Source organism: Dendropsophus ebraccatus, chromosome 5 (genome assembly GCF_027789765.1).
Source record: "Dendropsophus ebraccatus isolate aDenEbr1 chromosome 5, aDenEbr1.pat, whole genome shotgun sequence".
Classification (NCBI taxonomy): Eukaryota; Metazoa; Chordata; class Amphibia; order Anura; family Hylidae; genus Dendropsophus; species Dendropsophus ebraccatus.
In genome coordinates this window covers 44336608-44350842 of record NC_091458.1, presented here as the reverse complement: position 1 = coordinate 44350842, position 14235 = coordinate 44336608, and the positions used below count along the sequence as shown (strand labels likewise).

General features: G+C 39.1%; 1 long non-coding RNA gene across 2 annotated transcripts in view; it reads left to right on the top strand.

Moving 5' to 3' along the window:
- Positions 1-14235, top strand: part of LOC138792491 (uncharacterized) — a 128799-nt gene that overhangs the window by 95012 nt on the left and 19552 nt on the right. For both annotated transcript variants that reach the window (XR_011363149.1, XR_011363148.1), the window contains one exon: positions 4402-4483. This is a non-coding gene — a long non-coding RNA (uncharacterized lncRNA). The remainder of the gene's footprint in view (positions 1-4401; positions 4484-14235) is intronic.

Here is a 14235-nt window from a genome sequence, read left to right as displayed (position 1 = left end):
AGGAGTGGGAGCAGATCCTGCAGCCTGATCCATCAGGTCTCAAACATGCTCAATGGGGTTACAGCCTAGTGAGCCTATGGCTGTATCTGTGTTTTCCAGGACTCCCTAGTTCTGCATCCAACTTCTTCAGCCACTGGTAGTCAAATGCCAAACAATTGGACTTGAGCATGCTTGAGTTGCACTCCTTTCTATTTAGCAGCTAAGGCATTGTGGAGCATTAATTGTTGTATTCCAACCTGTGTGTGAGCCTGATGAGCGTTATCCTGTTAAAAGATGGCACTGTGGTCAGGAAAGACTCCCTGAAGATGGTCAGCTACCAGGTCCTTATAGAGTTCTCCAATCCAGGATTATGGTTTAATGAACATTGCTCTTAGGGCATGCCAGGAAAACCTTCCCCACCCCACTCCCCCCCACTACCAGCCTGTTGAAGTCCCACAGTGCCCCCATAGATTATACCAGATGAAGACCAACCAACCATTTATTTGGTTAAACAGGAATCAAGACAGGCCCATTTGATTTATTCTTTGCGATGATGTGGGTCTGTCAGAGGCGCCCTTGTTTGTCTTTGGTTATTGGACAGTCAATGCAAGGTACACCACGTAGTTATTGTAAAAGTTTAATGGCTGCATTGCTGCTTGATCACTTGGACCACAGTAGTGCTCCATTGCTGAGATACCAAATATGCCACCCAATGCTACACAGCAGCAAGCTATATGTCCATGGTTCATCCACTCTTTGTACACTCTCGATTAGTGTGGTTCAGGAATAGCCAGCAAGGACGTCTGTTCCAGAAATACTGGCACCACACAAGTCGCCACGTTCTTCCGTGACTGGCAAATGTTGCGACCTGCCTATTTTTACACCAATTATAACAAATACCGTAGGTCTTAGGTGGGAGCAGCCGCTTCTTGAGATGTTGGAAAAATATAATTTAGTAATGGTGAGATTTTGTAGCTCAGAACAATGTGTGGTAAGTGGGGTGGACACTACTATATTGCTAAGATAGTGGACAGTGTATAGTGTTTGTATACTGCTTGACAGACACAATAGTGTGTACCTATATATTGTTTGTATCTGTATATAATATGCACTGTAGAATTTACTGCTATAGAACTGTGTGAAATATATATAATTTTTTGCATTCTTAGTGGACACTGTATAATTTCAAGTGTGTGTATACTGCCAAATGGATAGAGTACAGTGTGGATGCATGTATGTTTTGTGTGGATAGCTATACTGTGTCCATGTGGCAGTCTACACAAACTTAGAATCAAATTGTGTCCACTCACATATTGTGGACACAATTTGATTCTAAGTTTATGTATACTGCCACATGGACACACTTGAAATTATACAGTGTCCAGTAAGAGTATATAAAAAAAATTATATACACAATTAGTGTCCATTATCATATATATATTCACATAGTCCAATAGAAGTATATGTACACATTCTACTGTGTGTGATACAGAAAGATAGATTATATATACACTCTTAAAATTATACTATGTGAGCATATATATTGTGTGTATACTCTCATACAGAGATCACTGAGTAGTGTGTGTGTATATATGTATGTGTGTATATATATATATATATATATATATATATATATATATATATATATATATATATATATATATAATCATTATAATTTATTATATACACACACTGATAGAAAACACTATAATGGTTAGATACTGCTAGTCACAGTATAGTGTGTGTATAATATCCTGATAGAAAACACTGTATATACTGTTAGTGGACACCCTTCCATATGTATATACTGCTACACGTTGGACATTGTATAGTGAGTATATATACTGCTAGATAATAGAAATAGGATATATATTAGAGCTAATGTGGTGGATAAGATATAGTGTATGGCCTCACTGGCTGTACATACACACTCCTATATAGTGTAAGGTGATGTACATAATACTGTTACACTGCTGCTCACTATATAATGTGGTTATTGGAATATAGTGTGTGTATATAGAATATACCTATACCTTCGTAATGGTGCGGTAATGTGTGCTATATAGTATATCCCGCTCCTGTGCCCAGTATACACTGTGCGGTAATGTGTGCTATATAGTATATCCCGCTCCTGTGCCCAGTATACACTGTGCGGTAATGTGTGCTATATAGTATATCCCGCTCCTGTGCCCAGTATACACTGTGCGGTAATGTGTGCTATATAGTATATCCCGCTCCTGTGCCCAGTATACACTGTGCGGTAATGTGTGATCTATAGCGGCCATGTCGGCTCCGTTAGCAGACGGTGTGTACAGTGCTGGATATAATCCGTGTACATATAGACTGGTAGTCGGACTGATGAGTATACCGGTACCGTGTATGTTGGAGATATATGGAGGGATAGAACCGGCATACGTATATACGCTTGGTGACTCCTCTGTACGGTATACACTCGGTAATGGGCGGTCTATGGACACGTGTCTCCCCGTACACACTGATGTCTGTGCGGTATCGGTCCCGTTGTGTTGCGGTACACGGGGTGGGGGGGGGCGGCTTGTGTGTGACGAAGCATCAGAGCGGCGCCCGTGATATCTAAGAAGCAGACGCGGGGAGACCGGGATGGAAGTGTGCGTTATGTAAGCGGCAGCTCCAGCACTGGTGGAGGAGTAGAGCAGAGGTAGTGACACTACAGGCACCAGCCAGCCCCCTGTCCTGTAGTGCCAGGCCTTTCTACATGGCAGCAGGTGCTGTGCCCACTAGTCTCTCCTGACTTCTCCTGGGTGTGGTTACCTCACACTGATGCTCCTCACACTGCACACTCTGCTAGTCACCTCACAAGTTCCTGCAGGCTTGGTGCTAGAGATGGAGGAAGGTGCTGCCACCATGTCACTGTCCTGAGGGAAGCTGCCTATGCCCGAGTGAGGGTAATAGCCTGTGTGTCTCTGTATTACTGCTGCTGTGTAATGTGCAAGTGTTCTTACTTCATTCTTGAAGTGTTTGGAATATTGATCTTGCAGATGTAGTTACAGTCTGTTATGATGACAATACGGAAAAACTATAGTACAGGGGAAATTCAGGTTTCAGAAAGTCATTTTTGGTTTTTAATGTTTCTAAATATGCAAGAATGTTATTTATGTGCAGCAGTCTTGGAGGGATGCGTATCTATCTGTGTATATCTATATTGTGATGTAGTGTGTAAATGTACAGGCTTGGCTTAAAAAAACAGATTTTTGTGTGTGTATATATATATATATATATATATATATATATAATAATTTTTTTTTTTTTTTTTTCTAATGTAAATTTCAGCTTGAACTTTCTCATGCTGGTAAATTACATGTTTTCAATTTCCCCCCCTTTTTTTTTTCTTCCCCCTGGGGATCCAGTAATTTTGGCGGCAACAGTAGTTTAGCCCGCAAGTTCTATTTTTGCCATCAAACATTGCAGAAACCAAGTGGACCCCATAGTCCACAGGATCCAACAGAGATAAGTGTGAACAGAGCCTGATTTCCATTAGAGACAAGATCTTCTTTAAACTGTCTGGCTACTCAAGCAGTGAAGGGTTAATGTTCGCTGGAAACTCCGATATGTCAGGCCGAGCTCTTGCACACTTGACCTTGTAAAATGCTGAGCTGCTCTGGAGATTTTGGGCCCATCCAGCACGTGCAGATTTGCATCTAATTTTGGTATATTTTCTAGTACAGTATAACAGAGGTCAGTTGGGTTAATATTTATTTCACATGTCAGGTAGTTTGGTTGCAGCGGATGTCCATGTCTTTTGTGTTTTTCCACTTTCTCATCCGCCCTTGTTCACACCCTCTCTTCTGTAATTATGACTACTGATATTACAAAACACGATTGTTTGTTTTCTAGCCATATTGTACTGTGTTAAGTAACGGAAACAATATAAAGCCGTATTAGGGAATACATTTAAGCAAAAAAAATAAAAATAAATTGAAATTTATTTCACAACCGTTCTTTCTTTTTAGTAAGAGAACCCCCCCCCCAAAAAAAAAAAAAAAAAAAATAATAATAATAATAATAATTACCGTCATGTTACAAATAACATGAGGTCAGTGTGATGACCTGTGAGCGGGGCAATGAATTCTGGACTCGGAAATCTGTTTGTCATCTTGCTGTGTTACATGGCATTTTTATTGCAGGTTTTGACCCTTTCAATATCTAAAATGAGGGGGCGGGTTAGGTGTACTGCTGTGGTTATAAGTCTGAAATTCATGGGAAAATATATTACTGTGTACTCTTTTTGGGTTTATTTACTCTGCAACTTATTTAATATATATATTATATATATATATATATATATATATCACCTTTTTTTTTGTAGTAGTTTTTGTTTTATTTTATTTTTATTTTATCATCAAATGTAACATAATTTATCTGTAATATCTATTATCTGTTTAGATGTTGCGAAGGTAGAACAGCAAGAGGACTTGATATTTCAGCAACCAGAGTAACCTAGTCCCGGTGGGGTTGACCAAATCAGGTATAGTATAGTTTCCTTTTGTATAGGTGCTGCATTATCTTGTGGTTGTGACTGGTCCTGTGAGTGATTTGGAGCTGCAGAGACAGATCATAAGACATGTAAAACCATTCATTTCAGAACTACGAGCCTTTCACTTTCCACCAGAACTGCCCAGTAATCTGATGTGGGCTCTTGGTAAATGAGTCATTCCATCCTAACATGGGCTTCAGAGTGTCAGATTTAGTTTCTTGTGTTTTTGTATGTTTAGAATGTAGTGTTGTGTATTGCACAGCTAAATGTGGGAGTGTTTGTATACTTTGCATGTGTGTATAGTTAGATGTGTATTACTGAGCTGCCTGATACTTCCAGCACTGCTGGAATCCTCCTCCTGCCTTTGCATTTAGGAAACAAAACTTGTTTTATGTCACAAATAATGTAATTGTTTAAATTTTTGAAAAATTAAAGACAATAACTTCTTTGGTGCAGAGCAAAACCTGTGCAGCCATCTATTTGTCATGACACAGGTATATGGCAATATGCAGAATACAGATCTACAATGAATATGACATCCCTGTATCATTAGTATTGCATCAGTGTCACAGATCAGTCTTACTGATGGGCTGCCTTCTAGGAAGGAACAAAACCACATGAAGACACCTTCCTTGAAATATTTGTTTAATGCTGATGGCATATGGATGCCTATAATGTTTTGAACACTTTGCAAGAAACCTAAATGACATATTGCAGTTGCAAAAAACACATGTACATGCTTAGTATTAAATAAGAAGGTCCATTTGTAAATCACTCTCGAAAATACAGATGGATTAATAATAACTCGGTTGTAGGTCGAGTAAATAGACGTTAATAAAAAAATATATGTATATATACCTCCCCCATCCACCCGCCCTTCAATTCAAGCTTGGAAATTGACTGCTTTGTTATCATTGTATGTAATGTGTAATAATCAGTGCATCAGAGCATCTTTAAGAGTTATGCTTTGATTCTATTAGCTATAGTATAGTAATATTTTGAAGCCAGAGTTGGTACATTTCTATAGACTCTGATTTCGCAGCCCTGATCCAGATTGCATATATGTTCACACACAATACGGGTGAAGAATGCAATATTATGTCTGTATGAACAGAAATGCCAAGCATTGTGCTGAGCATGTATCTTCACTATATGGACTAGAGCAAGTACTGTGTAAACTATTATCAAGTATTATATAAGTACTGGTAAGAGTATGAGCTATGTTCACACATGCAAAATCTTTTCAGATTTTTGCATCAAAATGTAAAAAGCTGAAAATGAATGCAGTTTTCTAAAAACGGTAAGATTTTTCAGCACTAAAGAAAATAAGCATGCCACTTTTCTAATGTGCCAACTCCCATTAAAATCAGTAAGAACTTGAAGGGGAAAAAAATCTGCATGGCTCTGCGGGCATTTGTCTTTATTTTTCTGTTGGAGGGGGTGGGGGGTGGATGCACGGAAGGAGTATTGTAAATGCTGAAATCATATTTTTACCCCAATGCCTGCAGGGGTCACACAAATTGTCAATTTGTTTTTTAGTTTTGTTTTACATGTTTATGGCTTTCTCTATTCAGTCTGGTGTCTTGGCTCTAGTTCATATACTAGTTTTGACAGAACAGTTTGCAAATGGACCCTTACAACTTGTTGTTTTATTATTTTAATGGCAGGAATAATGCTGCTAACTTACAAAGGAGGAGGTAATGCATATGTGAACAAAGCCTTAGTTGTTGTTTTCCAATATTTTACTATTAGTGCATGTGTGAATACAGTGCTTATGGTTTGCCTGCTTTATGTACATGTGATAAATGAAGTAGAGAACTACCACTAGCCACACAGAGCCAACTCTTTGTGCCTGGTACAGTATTTGGGCAGTGTAGTAGTCCTCTCCTCCTTTCTCTATAGATGGATATTACACAAAGCTAACATTGTGTAAAATCCTCCTGATCTCTCACCTGTAATACTGGTATATGAGAGACATAACTGCTCCAGACTTGTCATATTCATGAGACAGACCAGTGCTAACTTCCTTAATGGTGTGTGGGTCCCCTCACCAGTCACCTGCAGTGATATTACATGTATGGTGATGTCACTAACATTCTGCATGTGCTATAAAGTGTTGACAGGGATGACATGTCACGTTATGCTCATCAGGTCACCAGTGGGGCAGCAGTAACATGGCAGAAGTGTAAATTACTGCCATTTTTTTTTTCTTTTTATTTTGAGGGCCCAAGTTATGAAAACTCTTACACTGTCCTTGTTTCTCATATAGCAACCAGTAATAGACTAGCTTTCCTTTTTCTGAATCAGCTTATGTAATAAAAGCTGCACTGGGTTGGCTATGGACAGAAAAGACTGTTTTTGTGTTATAAATTGTAAATTTGAACAATTTAAAGGGGTTATTCAGGTTTGATAAGGACCCAACCATCAGCTATCTGAAAGGACCATGGCATTCCGGGCAGTGTTGTATATTATTTAGCATTGTATTCCATACTTTTAACAACAGCTGTGCTAAGCATTACTACTTTTACAGCTCAGCTATTTTCAAGTGAATGGGACAAAGGTGTTATACCAGGCACAGAGTTGTTATACACACCCACAGTTATAGGGTTGTGGCACTCGCTGAAGTGCTATAGGCTTGTCAGCTGTCTCTTGACAAGAGATAGGGGTACTGAGAATAGTCAGACCTTTGCTGATCTCACTCTAAATTTTATACCCTATGCTTTAAAAGAGTTGTCCAGGCATACGAAAACATTGGCACTTTCTTCCAGTAACAGCTCTTGTCTGTTTGGGTGTGGATTTTTCAGCTCTGTTTAACTGAAGTGAATGAAGCTGAGTAGTAATATCATGCACCAGGGCTGTGGAGTCAGTGAGCCGCAGCTCTGACTCCCAACTCCCACTCCTAAATTTTATCTTGGACCGACTCTGACTTCAGACTTCAGCTCCTTCATAAATTGCCAGTCAGACAACAGGGAAGTTATTAAAGGGGAAGTCTGGCCGAAATAATTTTGACATGTTGTTGCCCAATAAAAGTTGTGAAAATTACTAATAGATACTTATTATGGGAAACACACCTATAGTGCATTTTCTCTGCACTTCAGCATTTCGTGTTCAAGTCTCTGTAAAGTTGGTGATGTCACGTCACAAACTGCTGACACCTGCTGCTCCAGACTGTCCCACTGCTGCAGCAGGTGTCAGCAGTTTGTGATGTGACATCACCAACATCTGCTGCAGCGGTGGGACAGACTGGAGCAGCGGGTGTCATCAGTTTATGTGACGTGACATCACCAACTTTACAGAGACCTGAACAGGCCAAGTGCAGAGAAAATGCACACTAGGTGCGTTTCCCATAATTGTCCCATAAAAAGTAATTTCATAACTTTTGTTGGGCAATAACGTGGTAACAATGACAGATATTTGTGGGGTCAGCCATACGCCCAAATTTATCACCTCTGTCAGCATCCGCACTCTTGAATCAACACATCCCCACAGGAATTACCCCGCTCAGCCAGTCAACAACTACAGCTGTGTCCTGACTGACTGACTGAGTGGGCATTGTTGAGTAGGGCCATTACATCAGAGGATCGTGAGCCCAGCTGGGGCCATGAGCTGTGTATCTGCACTGCAGGAGCACATGGACTGGTAAAAAGGACTTCTATTTTATGATCCCACCACCCCCTGTCCCCCCTGGATTTTTCACTGTTGCCCAGAATACCCCTTTAATTTCTGCTTCTAACACACACACACACACAGCCTGCTGCAGCCAGAGCACACTAAAAGAAAAACACACAGGGAGATTTATCGAAGCGGTGTAAAGTGGAACTGGATCAGTCACCCCTAGCAACCAGTCAGATTCCACTTTTCATTCCTCACAGATTTTTTGAAAAATGAAAGGTGGAATTCTACTTAACACCAGTTTGATAAATCTCCCCCACAGTCTTCTCTCAGAGGGGAAAAAAAACCCAGAGGACAGAGGTTACTGCTACACTACATATGGCTTCTCCTCCTCTACCTCTATATTACACAGAATATCTACATATTGCACTGCAGCTCATAGACAATAATCCAGGAAAAGAACAGCACAGATTTCCCCCTACGCAATGGACTCTTCCAGCTCAGAAACAAACTGCCAAAAAGTGACCACCAACTTTTCCTCGACCCCCTTATCTAATAGGACCAGTGTTTTTATTACTGATATATGGAGAAAACTAAATGTGAGAGAGTGTTTTTTTGGTTGTTATAAATAAGGGGATTAGATTTAGAGAATATAAACTATATTGATGGGCAACATTTATTATAATCATATAAAAACTCAATTATAAAATTTTTGAATTTTTTTTTTTTTTTTAAGCTGGAGTCAAAGTTGGTACATTTTTTCCAAATCCAGGCAAAACTAGCTCCGACTCCCAACTCCACAGCCCTGCCATGCACAACCTGGGGACATGGGTGGTGCTATTTGCAAGAAACTGCTGTACTTCCTCCAATCCTGGATAACCCTGAACAAAATCAGCTCCCCAGTTTACCACTTTAAAGTGACACTGTCACCCCCTTTGTGCATTCTGACATCTTTACACAGGTGTAATGGATAAATTTAGCGGTTTTCATACCTTATTTTATATCATACGTCATGGTGCTTGTTCAAGTAAAAAGTGATCTTTTATCAACTGCAGATTGTGTTAAGTGGGCGGGGCCTCGTGTCAGTAGCGTCACTTAGCCCCGCCCACCACACAACTGTTGGCCCCCTACTTAGAGGGGGTGGGGCCTAGACCTTTAGGCCAGCCTGTTCCAATGGCCACGGAGGGGGCGGGGACAAGTGGCGGTAATGCCGCGAGGCCCCGCCCACTTAACACAATCTGCAGATGATAAAAGGACACTTTTTTTACTTGAACAAGCAACATGACGTATGATATAAAATAGGGTATGAAAACCGCTAAATTTATCCATTACACCTGTATAGAGATGTAAAAATGCAAAAAGGAGGTGACAGTATCACCTTAAACATATTACAGTTTACTTCTTGGTCAGCCAGCCATATGGTCATATACATCTGGCATTATACCTTTTTTGTTTTCTGTGTTTAGGATCCACTCAGTCACTATGTACTATAGCAGCAAAGTGGATAAAATTTTGAAACACTCACTTGCTGATAAGTCTGCGCATTATCCATGTAGAAAATGACTTGCAGTGCCGATTTCAGGTCAAAATCATGTCCATCTTGGTGTCAGATATGCTGCTGATGTGGGCTAGGACTACACTGATGCTTTTTGTATCCCCTACTTCATAGGTATAATCTGTAAATGGTAGTGCTAAAAAAAAGTATGCAGTCCAGGAAAGTTTTTAGCTTTGGATGTCCAGGCATGATGACAATTGTAGTTTTGCAGCGGCTGGACGGCTGTGAGTTTGACGCCCCTGATCTAATAGGTAACATGAATTAATGTACCCCTTCACATTACAGTTCAGTGTGTGTGCGCGCGCTCTCATGCGCTCATTTATAAAACAAATAGTAGTTTATGCAATAAATCAGAAGTCCATATGTATGCTCTCGTTTTATTTTTTTAATTCACAAACCTTTGCTGCTCTACATGTGACATTGCCTTGGTGTATGTGTTACAGGTGGGAGGTGGTTCCTGCCATATGCTGTGTGTGTAATAGAATAGACAGTGTGCATGCTTGTGGTACATTCAGCTGTGATTGATAAACAAACATTGTCACATGATAGACCCCTAAGGTCCTAAGCCACTCTGGCGTTATATACAGACCTTTGCCAGAAAAATATACGTTTAGTAAAATAAGAATCACAAGATGAAATTAAATATACTTATATTGTCTCACCATGGCTGTAACCACATGGGCAGTGAAGCCCTTTGTTGCACATTAGTCATTTATTGACTAGTTAATGCACACAAATGTATAATCATAATCTCCTTTCGCAATATGAACAGTAGCTTTTGACCTCCAAAATGACATCTTAACCACTTTGAGACAGCAAAAATTTTCCCCCCTACAGCTTCTATTTTTTCTTGCAGTACAAATTGTACTTTTTTTTTCCTCTTAATAGCACCCTTCATTTTACCATATATACCTAATGAAATAGGCTCTTTGTGATGTGAAAAGGGGGGGGGTATTTATTTTGTGGTGGTTTTGTTTTTATGAGAACTATATCGTAGGCAGTAGTATTACAGTGATACCAAATTGATATAGTATTTGTTATTCACGCCCTAAACAACACTTCCCGCATTATGCCAAATGTTGGTGGTGAAAAAATGTTCTCTAAAATTCTTGCAGTCTTGCAATTCTTAAAGGGGTTATTTGGGCTTTGCAAAACATGTCTGTTTTTTTTTCCAAAGACTGCACCTCTCTAGTTTTGCAGCTTAGTTCAATTGAAGTGAATAGAGCTGAATTGTAATACCACATATAACCTAAGGACAGGGGTGGTGCAGTTTTTGCAAGAAAGTAACTGTTTTGTCTTAATTTTTGGTTGTGAGGTTGCCAATGTGTGTATTTTATTGAACATAAATGTCTGTCAGTGTGTGTGTTTTTTTTTTTGTTGTTGTTTTTGTCCCCCCCCCCCCCCCCCCCCCCCCCCCCTTTTTTTTTTTTTTTTAAACCTTTTACTTTAATGCATTGCTGGTGACATAAGTTCAGCATCACAGATGTAAATGCATGTAAGTGCAGCTGCCTTAATCTGTATAGTGATTTTCTCTAACATCACACACACACACACACACATACATATATCTGTCTATATATATCTATCTATCATATATATATATATATATATATATATATATATGTATATGTATATTTACAGAGAATTTCTCTATCAGTATACAGATCAAGGCAGCAGCATTTTGCCTTGAGGGCAATATGTTTTTATTTATTTTTTTTATACTTTTTCTAGAAGCAGCAGTGTGCAGATCATTTCTGCTAGTGTTGTGTTCAGTGTGAGATAATTTTTAGCTGGATTAAATATATTTTTATATTTTCAATAAAATGTAGAAAATGTTGTTTAGGATATCTATGGGACATAGGGTGATTTTATTAGTGGTGTACAAGCTGTGGACATGTGGATGTTTCTACATCTAAAAGTAGTGGAAAAAACAAGCATGCTGTAATCTTTTCTGGGAAGATTTCACCCTTTATCACAGTTCTGAAATCCTCAGAATTTTCAGCACAGTCCAGAATTGCAGTAAATTTGCTGCAAGATCTATGGAGTCACCACATGTGGACCCTCAGCCATAGATTGGGAGGGCCTTAAATGTTGCACTTGATTCCATAATTCGGGCAGGCCACCATTAAATGACAACTCCGGCGGGATCCCCCCATAAAAAAAAAAAACAGACACAGACACCATACTCCCCATCCCTCCGGTGACTATCACCACTCCATTCGTCCGCCTCACCATCACCTGCGTCCGCCGTCCAGCGATGCCTCTTACTTCCAGGTCCATGGGAGAGAAAAGGCTGCCAGTGCACTTTCAATGAAGACGCCGAGGAGGAAGGGGGGGGGGGGTTCGGAAAGTGGGGCAAGGGGGCCAGACCTGGCATTTAACCACATTACAAAGTTATATAACTTAGTAATGTGTGTTAAAGGACAACTCCCACGAAAAACATTTTTGGCTTATTTAAGTTACATGGCAGAGGTCAGGTTTCAGGACATTGCTGGTGGTCTGGTCCTAACATTCATGTCTTAGGACTTTTATGGTGTTTAATTTACTAAAAAACACCATTTGGGCGTACTTTCCGTAACTCAAAAAATTTCTATATTAATAAAATCATGTAAAGCAGAAATATCATACATAAAAAATAAGGGGGAAAATGATAACAGTACATTGATCCAGGGGACAAAAGCAAATATGGGTCATAAGACTACTATATATTGTGACACTAAAAGGGCATTGGATAACTAACAGTTCAAAAAACCGAAGATCCCAGTAGATCTGTATTTATAAGTGCATATACTAACAAGTCACTATAGACACAGATGGAACCTCACACATAAAATTGCCGCCAGCCCCAGAAAGTAATGTATCAAAAACAAATGGCATAAGTTTATCATGTCTTACCCATATTGCTGCTCCCCTGGAACACCACTTTTATGGTGTTTTAGTTGCCCTTCATCTCTTTCTTTTAACCTGTGTTAGAATAGATGTGGGAAAATTTTCAAGTGCATTACTTTAGATTGTGTTACTTTGCTGTTTTCTTTACTGCTTTGAGTCCACGGAGAACTTTTTTTTTTTTTTTTTTTTCTTCAGTCGCCTCTTGTCTCCTCTCGTTTTCAGTGTTCCATAATGAGGTGTAAAAGTGTCAAGGTTTTAAATACAGCACATTACGCTTCTCTGCTGTGAAATAAAATAATGCTAGAAGTCAAGTTTCATATCCTGTGGCTTAAAATATCATGTACACTGCGTGCCATGTGCACATATGAGCAAAAATATATTCTTTTAACTCCCTTTAATAACATTCTATATTCTATTTATATTCTAAGAGATATTGTGCACTTTGTTGGGGTTATTGTTTCCTCCTGAATTGATTGCTCATGACTACAGACCTTACCAGCTTTCTCTGCATACATGCTGCACTCACATCTTTAATACGCTGCTGAGGAGCTGTTAATGTTATGTGTCAATAGTTGTGACCTCTAATACATTAAGAATTATAGTACAATTGAATGTGGTTTGTATGTGGTGTTTTTTCCCCCAAAATATATTTTACTTTTATAGGGATAAAATCAGCGTTAATACTGAACTGAGGGGCCATTTCTGAGTCTGCTGCGTACAACTATGTTCACACTGTAAAAATGACAGGCGTTTTTTTATAGTACGGAAGTCATTTAACCACAACTAATGGCTGGAGAAAAAAAAAGTACCAGCATTTTTTTTCCTGGTTTTCTAATTTTTATGTAAAAAAGTATAGGTGTTTTTAGCAGTTGTTTTTTTTTTCTTGTTTCATCATGTGATTCCAGAATTAAACAATGGGGGGGGGGATGCAAATATGCATATAGATATAGGAATTCTTTCTTCTCCCCTATAGAAGTCTATCAGGAAAAATGCCACCATTTCTTGAAATAACAGTAAACACATAGCCTGTTGCGATTTTGCAAATGACCAGAAAAATGCCAAAATGGCCTAAAAAAAATATCAAACACCAAAAAATGTAATGTGGCTATTGCATTTCATATGACCAACATCTGGCTGTTTTTTTTTTTTTGTTTTTTTTTTTTTATAAAAAATTTTGTATAAAATTTTTAGAAAAAATAAAAAGTATTTTGCCAACATTGGTATTTATTAAATGTTTAATCTGAGTTTATAATCGATTATTTTCTTTTCCTCTTAAGGCTGGGTTTACATATATAAGTTGGCATCAGTTGCGTTTTTTGCCTAAAAACTGACCACAACTGATGTCACAACTGATGCCAAAAATGCATCAGTTGTGATCAGTTTTTCTATCCGTCTTTTCATTAAAAACCATCAGTTGCCATCAGTTGTCACAAGTTGCGCTCATCAGTTGACATTTTTTTCCCCAGTATGTTTTCCTGTCATTTTCAATGGGATTTGCGGGGGAGCGCACGGGGACTATATACTAATTGGGGGAGCTCACAGGGGGGCTATATACTACAAGGGGAGAGCGCACAGGGGGGCTATATGGGAGGGGGAGAGCGCACATGGGGGGCTATATACTATTGGGGGAGAGCGCACAGCAATGCTGTATACTAATTGGGGGAGAGCACACAGGGAAGCTAAATAT